At 38.4% G+C, this 11626-nt stretch overlaps 1 protein-coding gene across 5 annotated transcripts in view; it reads left to right on the top strand.

Moving 5' to 3' along the window:
- Positions 1-11626, top strand: part of DLG2 (discs large MAGUK scaffold protein 2) — a 2186317-nt gene that overhangs the window by 1051958 nt on the left and 1122733 nt on the right. The window lies entirely within an intron of this gene.

The raw sequence follows: 11626 nt of genomic DNA, 5'->3' as shown, positions 1-11626 counted from the left end.
AAGTTGAGAATTTAGAGGGTTAAAATGTTGTGGGGTTGTTAACCAATGTCATAAAACAGCATGTGTGCTACTGTTACATGAGAAACTATTTGTTCTGTAAGCCTTCACCTGAAGTACAATAAAATATTAAAAAAAAAAAAAGAAAAGTCAGAGAGTCTAGAGGTCTCTAAAAGTAAAATAAAATTTTGTATGTCTCACAAATGTTGTATGGACAAGATTATTTCTTGAGGCCCTTTCAAACTTACAAATTCATGACCATGCACGGTGATCCTATCACTAAAAATTGGATCGAAACTGCAAACATACCTAGGGAAAAAACAAGTTATTGCTCCCTAGTTTGGTAACTGGAGTCCCTGGGTGATGCAAATGGTTAATGCACTTGACTGCTAATTGAAAGGTTGGAGGTTTGAGTCCATCCAGAGGCACTTTGGAAGAACGTCCTGGCAATCTACTTCTGAAAATCAGCCATTGAAAACCCTATGGAGCACAGTTGCACTCTGACACACATGGGGTCACTATGAGTCAAAATCAACTCAACAGTAACTGATTTGATTTGCTTTCAGTAAGAGAGACCCTAGGTTATGTTTAGTCCAAAGCATTTGACAACTATGGAAACTTTAGACCCATAACCATGATACAGCATAGTTCTGTGAGAATAGCTTTTTATTAAATAAAAACCGATATAACTATTAATTAAATCACATTATACATGGAAGAAAAAGAAATGGAGGTGCTATTTATGGTAATGTTTAAAACAAGATACTTTAAGCTAATTCAGGATTGTTCTTTCTTCCTATTCTCTCCCAATGAACCTGCCTCCAGTCACACCACATTAAGGGACAGTTCACCCTTGGGTGAGGCTCCTCTAGGAGTTGGAAGTCTTTCCTCAGGGATGTCTGCAGTGTTCCCAGGGACTCTGCAAAGCCAGTTTCCTGAGGCCAACTCTGATCTAAATTCCTGCAGTTCAGTACTGACAGAGACAGCCTCTTTCCCACTCTTCTCAGAACTTTTTCCTCTATGACATGTATGAAGGAGCAATTCATTCCTATAAACATACCCAAGTTTTTATAAAACATCCAAAAATATTGCAAGAAAGGAGGGCATTACAACCATCCCTTATTGTCACAGCATCAGTTAGAACCACTTAAAATCTAACCTAGATAAAATAGGCTGTGCTTTAATGTTGTTGCATTCACTGTAATCTGGCTCCTTTCTCTTCCTCTAAAGCAAACACAACAGAATACAAGTGAGTGAGATTTTGATGTTAACCCCTCTTAAGTTGGCTCTCATTTCTTTAAGTAAATGATTTACAAATGACTTTATTAATAATGGAGCCCTGGTGGTGTAGTGGTTAAGAGTTCAGTTGTTAACCAAAAGGTTGGCAGTTGGAATCCACCAGCCGCTCCTTGGAAACACTATGCAGCAGTTCTACTCTGTCCTATAGGGTCGCTATGAGTCGGAATTGACTGCATGGCAGTGGGTTTGGTTTTTTGGTTTTTTATTAATAATATCAAAATACAGTAAAAACTGTGAGAGCTGGAACCTGTGTAAGGTGGAAACCTGTCGGAGAAGGAAAACTCAAATTATCTTCCACCAAAATGAGTGATAGAAAACTGGTTAAGACTGCACCCTGTCAAAGGTGGAAAACCTGTGAGATCCAGACAAGCAAGGCAGCCCCGTTGAGTCCTGTCTGTCACAGGTTTCACTGTACTTGCAGTGCTTCTCGCTAATAAGCATGATATACCAGTGTGTCTTCAGCACACAACAGAGGACTACTGCTCTAGCCTAGTTCCCTAGAATATTTTAGGTAAGCAATCTGTTTTCCAGAGAAGGAAAGTGTCTTTGCTAAGGTTTCACAGCTACTTAGAGGCAGAGCCAGGACCAAAGCCCAAGTGTCATTGTGGTGATTCTGGTATTCTTTTAGCTGTTTTACTTAAACTTTCTGGAACTAAGAGCCGGTTACACAGGAGCTATAAGGACAAGACCGATTTTAGGGTCTGCCTTTTTTCAGCCTAACACTGGCATACCATCTGAACCCCACCTGGCTGCTTGGCACCTTGCCCTGTGACATGTTTTGGCCCTTTCAGTGAGCTCCCCGTGCTGCTGCTCACAGCAGAAATGGTAGATTCCCAAGAAAAGCATGGTTTCTTCGCACTCTGGGGATTGTTGTCCAAAGGTCATCCAGTCTTTACTTCTTACTAATTATGTTGGAAGAAGGTCTAAAAAAATGTCAGACTTTCTTTCCAAATATCAACATTTGTGTTAAACATAACCCATTGCCGTGGAGTCAGTTCCGACTCATAGCAACCCTGTAGGACAGAGTAGAACTGCCCCACGTGGTTTCCAAGGCTGTAATCTTTAGGGAAGCAGACTGCCACAGCTTTCTCCCACGGAGCCAACTGGTGAGTTCGAACTGCCGATCTTTCAGTTAGCAGCCGAGTGCTTAACCACTGTGCCACCAGGGCTCCTTGTTAAGCATAATAAAGCATAATAAATCAGAGTAGTAGTAGTATATTTCTTGCAAACGTGGACATGTTGTGAGTGTGGATTCATTCATTCATTTACTTGCCTTCATATTTTAGAATAACTCGATCTCAGATGTTACCAAAAAGCCGCTATTTGGAGTCTTCCTTCATTTGCTCATCCAACATATATTTATTGAGGGCCTATAATATGCTGAAGGAACTGTGGCAGCCCAGTGGTTAAAGCGCTTGGCTGCTAACCGAAAGGTCTACAGTTTGAATTCACCAGTCTGTTCCTTGGGAGAAAGATGTGGCAGTCTACTTCTGTAAAGATTACAAAAAAACCAAACCAAACCCATAGCCGTGGAGTGGATTCCAACTCATAAGGACTCTATAGACAGAGAAGAACTGCCCCATAGGGTTTCCAAGGAGCACCTGGTGGATTTGAACTGCCGACCATTTTGTTAGCAGCCATAGCTCTTAATCACTGTGCCACCAGGGTTTCCTCCGTGAAGATTACAGCCTTGGAAACCCTATGGGGCAGTTCTGCTCTGTCTTATAGGGTTGCTATGAGTTGAAATGGACTCAATGGCAGTGAGTTTGGTTTTGTTTGGTTAATATGTTAGTCACTGTGCTAGGCACAAGGAATATAACCTGATAGTGAATGGGTGTTTGTAGAAATGTTACCCAAAAGAAACTTATTTAAATGGAGTTGAATTGTGATTTTTTTTTTAAAAAAAAAAAAAAAGAAGGAAATTAAATTTTAAAGATTTTGGGAGGGTTCATTATTGCACAGTGGTTATAGCGATTGACTGCTAACTGAAAGGTCGGTGGTTCCAAACCACCAGCAGCTCTGCAGGAGAAAGATGTGGCAGTCTGCTGCCATAGAGATTTACAGCCTTGGAAACCCTATGGAGTCACTATGAGTCAGAATTGATTTGATGGCAGTGGGTGGGTTATTATAATATGTGTGCTGTTGTTGGGTGCCATCGAGTTGATTCTGACTCATAGTGACCCCATGTGACAGAGTAAAACTTCTCCATAGGTTTTTCTTGGCTGTAATCTTTATGGAAACAGACTGCCAGGTCTTTCTCCCACAGAGCCACTTGGTGGGTTCAAACTGCCAACCTTTCAGTTAGTAGCCAAACACTTAACCATTGCACCACAAGGGCTCCTTATTATAATATATTCAAGGTGCATAAATAAATAAAGTTCTAAGAAATGGATCAAGTTTTAAAGGCTTTTTAGAGTCCTCATCATAATATATATATAAGTTGTATCTACTGTGCTAGATGCTTGAGGGAGATCAAGAAAATAAGACAAGACTGCTGTTCAAAACTGGATTGCAATTTAGTTATAAGATTGGACACGTGCATCTCTTAGATATTTATTTAAAGAAATGACAAGAACAATTTCAAAATACTGTGATATAATTTTGAAGATAAATATTGTAAGCATTGAGTGATAAAATGTGGAGAGAAAGAGTACTTTCAGAGGAAGCAAACCTGGAAGGCTTCATGTCGGGGTTGGGAATTTGAATTGGTCCTTCCCTCTGAAACAAGTGAGTTGTCCAAAAGCAAAGAAGGAAGTGGATGCCCCCAATTTTTTCTCTTTTTTTCTTTTACATTTAATAGTGTTTTAGAAGCTAGTACTAGATAGAGGCATAGACAGCCATAGGAAAAATCGGCATTAGGTTAGAAACTGGGAGACATAGGTAGATGTTATTGTTGAGAATGTGAAAGCCATCAGACCTGAGCAGGTCCGTCCACAGGCATGAGATTGAACCAAAGGAATTGTCGGACTTCCTTTGACTTCTAGAGTCACTGATTCTATTAGGCATTGCCTGTTGTTCTAAAAATATAACTTTTAAAAAGCACATTTTGTCCTATTATGATCAGCTCAAGTCAGGAATGGGGAACAAGTGCAAGGCTTAATATCTAAGTGGATTCTATTTAGTTGAAAAACAATTGCTATTTTGTTTGACATTTATAATGCTCGTTAACATTTAGAAAATAAAAAGGTTTTTTTCATCCATTTAAGATCTTCAAATTAATAAGCATTGTGTACCAGGTGCATAGTTTATTCTAGATACTTATTAATGAACAATTTGCCTTTCAAATATTTTCTCAGCATTTCAAATAAAATGCTATACTTATTTTCAAATACGTGTTGTATTCTTACTGGAGACTATAAGAACATATTTTATTTACTCAAAGATGATTCAATAAATATTTACTGAGTACCTACAAATGTCAAGCACTGAGCTTGCTAGATGCAGGGGATATAAAAATAAATAAAACATAGTTAAAAGATGGTCTCCTTCATCAAGAAGATTACAATCCAGTGGGGGAGTCAGATATGTAAATAGATCAAATACATTTCAACATGTTAGAGTTTAAACAAAGGGCTTTGAAAAGCACAAAATAGGGAACACTGGCTGCCAGAAAAAAGGCTTCACAAACAAGATAACATGTAAGCTGAGTCTAAAAGAGAGGTGGCAAAATGGTGGCCCTCAAGCTATAACCAGACCATTAATGAGATTTTTTTGGTGGCATCTGTCATCATAGAATCCATGGGGTTAGGGGTCTTCATCTATGACAAGGGAATATTTAATTCTTCCTCACAGGGTAGGTGTAAAAATAAGAAATAATGCAAAGTACTTAGCATAGTTCCTGGGACATAATAGGTGCTCAGTAAAAGATAGCTATCATTTGTCTCATCACCTAGACTTATTGAGCTATGTGTCTTGCTACTTACTAGTACATACGCTAAATGCCAGTGTACTTTTTCTTCATAGATCGTGTCATGGCTGTAATTAAGTAATCATTTGTGCAATTAATATCTGTCTTCCCTACTAGGCTATAAACTCCATGAAGGTAGTGATTGAAACTGTTTTCTTGATTGTTGTATACCTAGCATTTAGCAAAGCGCCTAGCTCATTATAGAAACCCAATAAATATTTGTTGAAAGACTATGTAATGATAGTAAGATACTAGAAGCTATGTTCTATCATTAGGAAAGTGTGATGTCAAGTCATTTGAAAAACTGTGAGCACCTAACTCCATAATATCAAATGATCTTTCACAGCAAAGGAAGACACCCAGATCTCCTAGAGTAGTGGCCATCTAGAACTCAAGTTCAGCGTCTCCTTCATTTTCTTGGCTCAGTTAAGTTTCCATTATTCTCATCTCAAAAAGAGTGGTCCATAGGTGGCCAGAGAAATTAGTTTTGTATTTTTTTATGGTGCTTTTGACAAAAAAGTGGAAATTTTGTTCATTTTTATTTTACCTTTCTGCAGCCCTGAACATTTTACAAGAAGACCCCTCTTGACCCTCAACCAATCTGCCATGTCTCATGGAAAGTTTATTAGAGGAGCCCAGTCAGCTCTCCTGAGACTTCATTACTTTCCAAAGCCATGATGAAGCATTATTCTGAATAAAATTAAGTTCTGTTTCTTCCAATTAACAGCAGATGATGAAAGTGCCTGCCAGTTCTGTTGCCTTTCAGCTGGGTGTTTTTCCCTTGCTTGGTCATTTGTAAAATGTGAGCCCTCCTAAAGGGGACCTAGTTATTCACTTGAATTAATGAGTTGCAGCTGAATTAATAGTGCCTGGCACACTGTGGGTGTTCAATAATAGTCAACAGCAATTTATATGCTGACTTAAGTCGCTTCATTTGATGATGTTTTCTAAAATCAATATAACGTAGTTTTCCTACTAGCTTTGACTTTTAAAAAAGGTCAAGTTCCCAAATTTAGGGCTGAGACCATACACAGTCCTGTAACTGCTGGTTCTCTGAAAGAACCTGAAAAGATTCTGCAAAAACTGTTTGAATAAATTTCTGCCTGTTAATTCTTAACAAGTACACAAGATCCTCCCAACACACCGATACAATGTTTTGAGTCTTAGATTCTTTCTCCTACAATAATATCTGGCACAGAACAGGACCTTATTAGAATAGTAGCTAAAAATAAATTGCGGGAGCATGTTACAAGTAACTTATTAGGACATGGCCCATTTCCTTACACCTGGTAGGCATTCACTAAGTATTGACTGAAATGAATTTAAAACAAAAATAAAACTTTAGCATAAGTTAAACTAGGGAGGAATCCTCCCAGGTCTAAATCCAAGAAGAAAATATGCAAAAAGTTACTGACCAGGAAAGAGTTATATTCACAGGACTAAAGAGGTGAAGTTAACAAGTTCAGATTACAGTGCAGCATCTGATGCCTAATGACTTGTGGCACTTACCTGCATGTTCAAGCTTTTAATTAGAAGAGATTACAATTTTGCTGAGATCCTCATAGCTCTGGACTGAGAGCTTTTTTTAAAAAAAAAAAAAAAAACAATATTATGTGTTTGTTAAATTATAACCCTTGTGAAAAATCAATATGTTTGCTGAGAAAAATATTTGACATGTCGGCTGAATTATGCAAATTTCTCATGCCAACAGCTAAACCCAATGATTTATTTAATCACGTTAATTAAGGGAACTACTTTATTATATCGGTATATTATACTGATTTACAGATGCACACATTGCCTGCGTCTTTAATTTGTTCCGAGCTATGCCAGCTCCCTGGCTCCCCCCTTGGCTCACCTCCTTATGGATGGAAGCAGTATCTTCTACCTCTTAGAACAACCAACTCAATGTTTGTTGACTTTTAGATAATTATAATAACAACAACAAAAATAATAGACAAAAGTGCTAACAATATAAGCATTGTGTAGTACTATACATACTGATAGAAAATATCACTCCAAATTAATATATGCCCCTTCATACAACATTCATTCATTTATTCTGCAAGCTAGTTGACATTCATTGAGATCTACTAGATTCCAGGCATGGTGCAAGGAAACAGAACAGAGTCAAATATAAATCTGCCATGACTCCCTGTTGGTGAATAACAAACATTTGGGGAAGGGAAAACAAACGTGTAGAAATGTCAGCTCTAACGGGGAATAGAAAAATGGCTTTAGGGGCTTAGATGATTCACAGCTAACTTCTGGAGGAGACCCTGAAACCTTTGGAAGGGTGATGCTGGAACTGAGACTCAAATTTGAATCTCAGTTGAATAGGTAGAAAAAAAGGGAGAGTGTTTTAAGTAAAACGAATAGTAGTCCTCACCAAATCATGGAGGCATGAAGAGCATGGTAGAAGTATCTGGAAGGAATGTGGTATAGCTGGACTATGCCCTAAGACCAAACGTGTAGAGGGAGAAACAGTGGTTGGGGTGTGTGTGTGTGTGTGTGTGTGTGTGTGTGTGTGTGTGTGTGTATTTGGAGTGGTAAGTAAGAGGAAATGAAGATAGAAATGCAAGTTCAAGACAGTTTTCATAGGGTCTTTTTTGTCAAACTAAGGAGCCTAGAATGTATGCTGTAATTACACGGAGCCAAATGAGGCTATTGGTAGAGCAGTGACAGGTTCAGGGTTTTATTTAGGGAAAAGAAAAGAAAAAAACCCACCTCTGATTACTCCTTTATAAAAGAGGAAAATTGGTAGATATGAAGATATTACAATAAACAAGTAGTTTAAGTGTCATATCCATAAAGAATCTATTGAGGAATAAATTCTTGCTTTGTAAACTTTCTAAGAACCGTCAGGTTCACTCAGATCTCCTCTTTGAGCTTCAAGTTTGAGGATGCTTAGCTTGCCACCTTGTGGCTGAAGGTAGATCCTGCACATAGAGGAAGTTTAATCGGAGAAAAAAACCAACTCCAAACCAGTTAGTGACCTGAACAAAATATTCATTCCAATTTGTCTCTCAAGTATTTGAGATAAAGAAGAATCAGAAGGATGACATTTAAATCAAGTATTAATGATTGTTAAAGCCAAAAATTTGGAAATGATCCTCAATCCCTTTCTCTCCCTCACCCTCACATGTAATCTATCCATAAACCCTATTGATTCAGTTTCCCAGATAGATGTGACATTTAATCATGTTTGAAGTATTTTTCTTGAAAATGCCAGGTTTTGTGGAGAACGTGGAGCAAGCATAGCTCTCATACATATCTCATTGGGAGTATAAATTTATATCTTTCTGATGACAGATACAACCACTCTGGAACAAGTTAGTTGTATACTAAAGCTGAAGACCCATATGCCCTAAGACCTGGAAATTCCACTCCAACGTATATGCGCTAATAAGATTCTTGAATATGCACATTAAGAAACATGGGCAAGAGTGTTATAGCAACATTGTTATAATTTTGTTACTCCAGAAAGAGAAAGTGGATAAATTGTGGTGTACCATTCAATGGCGAGCTATACAAAACTAGAAAGAGATGAACTAGACCTGCACACATCAACATGAATAAATTTCACAGTATAATGTCCCAGAAAGATAGCCAGGGTGTTATACAACTTACATAAATTCCAAAATACACAAAAACTAAACATATTTTTTAGACACACACACACACACACACACACACACATATGGAAACCCTGGTGACATAGTGGTTAAAAGCTACAGCTGCTAACCAAAAGGTCAGCAGTTAGAATCCACCAGAACTCCTTGGAAACCCTACGGGGCAGGTCTACTCTGTCATGTAGGGTCACTATGAGTTGGAATCAACTCGACAGCAATGGGTTTGTTTGTGTGTGTGTGTGTGTGTATATATATATATATATATATATGACACAAAACCACTTGAGAAAAGCAGAGAATTATAAACAGAAAGTTCAGTAGTTACCTCTGGAGAAGGAGGAATAAATATGACTAGTGATGGGTACCAGGGGGCTTCCAGTCTGTTGGCAATACTCAGTTTCTTAATCTGGGTGCTTACAAGGTAATTTGTTATATTATTCTTTATAGCTTGTATAACGAAACCAAAACCAAACCAGTTGCCATTGAGTCAGTTCCACCTCATGGTGACCCCATGTGTGTCAGTAGAACTGTGCTCCATAGGGTTTTCAGTGGCTGATTTTTTAGAAGTAGATTGCCAGGACTTTCTTCCAAGTATAGCTTGTGTAGCTGATATAAATTACTTTGTATGCACGAAATGTTTCAGATAAATACCAAATATAATTTTTATAAAGATAAAAATTTATCGTTTTTTTAAGAATGTAGGGGTCCCCTGTATAATCTGGGGAGTTTGGGATTGTCCCTGTACCCTCATTTGCTTTAACTATGTAGGGCTACTGTTACCACTAGAAACAGAAAATGAATTAGGAAGAAACATTTCTAACTCAGGGGTAGATCAGATGCTCAGGCTTATTAAAAACAAGGAGGCCATTTTTGATGGGAGACTGACATGGGGGTATGCAGCACCTGCTGCTCATGGCCTCCATCCCAAGGCTGCATTATATACAGTTGCTTAAAGTCTGCCACCTGACCTCTCGATCTTTCTTCCCAGGCAAAAGATAGGCCCAGGTAGGAGCTGATTTAGTCACCAATTGTTATCCTAAAGTTCATTTTTCATTACTTCTCATCTCTTCTGAGGAATGATGTTGGAAGGTTGAAGGAATGAGATACATAGACATTTGGAATTATTTTTATGGGTAAGCAAATGAGAACTTGGAGTTTGTGGGCCCTGGATGCTTCCTCACATGGTGAGGGGCAGAGCTCCCCAGCCTGCAGATTGCGCCTGTCTCCTCTGCTACCTGCTCATCCCAGGCACCAGCATGGATCCTCCTCCCAAATGGTCTCGCCAACTTCTGCCCTCTTCCCCCATCTAATGTATTCTCTACTAGTAGCCAGAGTGAGATTTTGCAAATATAAATCAGATCACATCACCTTCTTGTGTAAGTCCTCTTTTGGCTTCCCATTTTTCTTAGGACAGGGATCTAAATTCTTCTCGAGACCTGCAAAGTCCTGTGTAATCCAGCCCAGATTACCTCTCCCGCCTCATATTGCATTTCACTCACCCCTCTTCAGACCTCTCAGTTCCTAAAACCCAACAAGATCTTGCCCAACTCAGAGCCTTTCATTACTGTTGTTCCTTTCACAGGAATGCTGTTCTTCCAGCTCTTTACATGGGTAATTCATTCTCCAGGACACAGCTTATACATCATTTTTCAGATAGTGCCCCTTGACCTCATATAATAAATAAGGCTTCAAATTTATGCTGTCTTGGAGCACTTTCTTGTTTCCTTGACAATCTGTCATTATTTCATTTATTTGTTAATTGTCTTTACCTGTTATCTCCACTAGAATGAAAGTTCCGTAGAGAAAGAATATTGTCTGTCTTGTTCACTACTGAATCCTGGCAGCTAGTCTACTAAAACCTAGAAATCATTCTGCTCTCAATGTTGAGCAAGTCCTACCCAAATTTGAGAGGGGGTTCATTATTTTTAGGCTAAAAAAATGGCATGTTTGAAAATCACAGTAAGACTGTGATTGTTAATTTTGCATATCCAGGTAAAATTTTTACCGAATAGATGCAAGAAAAAAATAAAAGAAAATAAAACACACAAACTGGCAATGCAGTAATGTGCTACACAGAGTCAAGAGAGGTACAAGCAGAGGCCAGATGTTGCTCAAGGATTTTAGAGCTAAGTTTTCTGTGATGAATGAAGAATGTGCACCAGAGGATCTCTATTGGCCTTCCAAATTCTACTAGTATATGAAAGTCCAAACTATACAACAGTCTAATCATTCAGACCTGATTCTTGTAGGTGATGAGTTTAAGTAATCAGTTATATTTCAGATTTTGAATTGACTGTTGTTCCAAGCACCGCATTCTTCAAAGTTCCACGAAACATTAGCTCCATCTTGCAAATTTTAAGGAGAAAATGATAAGCTTATTTATGTTGTAGTATCTAAACGGTGATATCCTTTTGCTAATTGTCTGTGAGTCCGCATTAAATCTTTGTTTCAGTTAAACAGAATTGTTCAATGCTCTGTACCAAATCCTCTAGAGGGAACAAACCTGAATAAGAACTTGCCTTTAAGCATTTTAGCATCTTAAGATGGGAAGTTAGGCTGTATCTTAACTGCTCCCTGACTTTGAACTTGCAGTTCCTTTTGCCAAGAACACACTTGCTGTCTCTTTGCCTAATGTCTTCTCATTCTTTAAGAGAAATCTGAGGTGTCCTATTCTCCAGGAAACTGCCCCAGCACCTCCAAAGCTAGGTTAAGTGCACCTCGATGGAAATCTGTGTTTATTTTAATATGGTATTTCATCAAATCTAAGATGCACTTTTTATGTTTTCATATC

Source organism: Trichechus manatus, unplaced genomic scaffold, assembly GCF_000243295.1.
Source record: "Trichechus manatus latirostris isolate Lorelei unplaced genomic scaffold, TriManLat1.0 scaffold00140, whole genome shotgun sequence".
In the NCBI taxonomy this organism is placed as follows: domain Eukaryota; kingdom Metazoa; phylum Chordata; class Mammalia; order Sirenia; family Trichechidae; genus Trichechus; species Trichechus manatus.
Note: the sequence above shows the minus strand (reverse complement) of the source record. Positions and strands in the feature narration are given on the sequence as shown.